General features: G+C 38.7%; 1 non-coding gene across 1 annotated transcript; it reads right to left on the reverse strand.

Moving 5' to 3' along the window:
- Positions 1-793: 793 nt before the first annotated feature.
- Positions 794-898, reverse strand: LOC124505549 (U6 spliceosomal RNA). The gene has a single exon (XR_006960677.1). It is a non-coding gene; the product is annotated as a U6 spliceosomal RNA (small nuclear RNA).
- Positions 899-1648: the final 750 nt, after the last annotated feature.

Raw genomic sequence — 1648 nt, forward strand, 5'->3', positions numbered from 1 at the left:
TGTAGCCTTAAAAAAGTTGAGTTTGGACTTTATCATAAAAATCATCGAATAATTTTAAGCTGGAGAGTGACTTGATATGTGTTTTAGGGAGATAATTGCTGTGGATCAGAATGGATTAGAAAAGACAGGGAGAACCCTTAGGCTGTTGACTTCATCTTGGGAAGAGGTGTTGGTGGCCTGAAGCAGCACTGGGAATAGAGAGAGGTAGATAGACGCTGCATTTATTTTGTACATATGTGGTTCCTAATATTACTGCCAGATATTTTGGGAAATAGAATACATAGGACTTAGCAATTGATTGATGTAGGAAGTAAGGAAGAGAGATGTCAAAAACAAATTCTGAATTCTCAGAATTCCCTTTGGGCAGCTGTGGGTTTGGTTTCTTCATTGACAGAAAAAACACAAGAGGGCTGGAGAAGGTTTTCCGGCCTGGTGTGGGGAGTTCACTTTAGGACATATTGAGTTTGAGGTACAGCTGATGAACAGATTAATTTAAGAAGGCATTTCACTGGGGAATTTCAGATATAAGGCAGGAAACATAGCAGTGATCATTTGCGACCTCATTTTCAAAGCTTTTTTTGTGTCCTTTGGTTTATCATTTTTTATTGAGATATAATTGACATATAGCATTGTTAGTTTCAAATGTACAACATAATGGTTAGATATTTGTATGTATTGCAGAGCGATTGCCACAGTAATCTTGTTAACGTCCATCACCATATATAGTTACGAAAATTATTTTTTCTTGTGATGAAACCTATGAAGATGTACTCTGTTGGCAACTTTCAAATACAAAAATATGGAATGTTTCACACATGTGCTTGTCATCCTTTTGCAGGGTCCATGCTAATTCTCTGTATTGTTCCAATTTTAGTATATGTGCTGGTGACGTGAGCACTAGTTTATTTATCTTGATGGAGAGCTTGTCATTAGGGAACCATTTTGTTCAGGCAGTTTTTTGGGACAGGCATACCAACAATTTCTTGCTCTTTTGTTCTCTATTCCTGTTTTCCTTTCTGAATCTTATCCATACTAAATGTGATGGGCTTAGAACAGTAGCAAAAGGAAGCAACATGGGCCTGATCACTTTTCAGTAAATTTATTCAGTTGAATTAAATGGCCAGATCTGGATGAGAAAGGAGAGAATGGCAGCCTAGAATCCCTAAGCTAAATGTTCTTCTCAGCCTAGGGACCTTGCTTTTCTTCTAAGGCCCCCTTGTTTTATCTTTCTTTTGGGTTAGTTCCCTGCCTCATCTGGCTTTCTTTTTCATCCTCATAAATCTCCAGTACCCTGTTATGCAAGTGGATAATAGTTTGCTAATTGCTGCACTTATTTTGTACTTGTGTGGTTCTTAATATTACCAGAACAATGGCATTTTCAAAGTCCTTTGCTATTCTACACAACTTTTTTAAAAAGGAAGAAATGGATTCAGGTGCCTGGGTGGCTCAGTTGGATAAGCATCCGGCTTCAGCTCAGGTCATGATCTCACAGTTCATGTGTTTGAGCCCCATGTCGGGCTCTGTGCTGACCACTCAGAGCCTGGAGCCTGATTCAGAATCTGTGTCTCCCTTTCTCTCTGACCCTCCCCCACTTGTGCTCTGTCTCTCTCTGTCTCTCAAAAATAAATAAAAACATTAAAAAAATAAA

Source organism: Lynx rufus, unplaced genomic scaffold (genome assembly GCF_022079265.1).
Source record: "Lynx rufus isolate CCGP_SWC_20201006 ecotype Redwood Valley unplaced genomic scaffold, mLynRuf1.p SCAF_10, whole genome shotgun sequence".
NCBI lineage: Eukaryota > Metazoa > Chordata > Mammalia > Carnivora > Felidae > Lynx > Lynx rufus.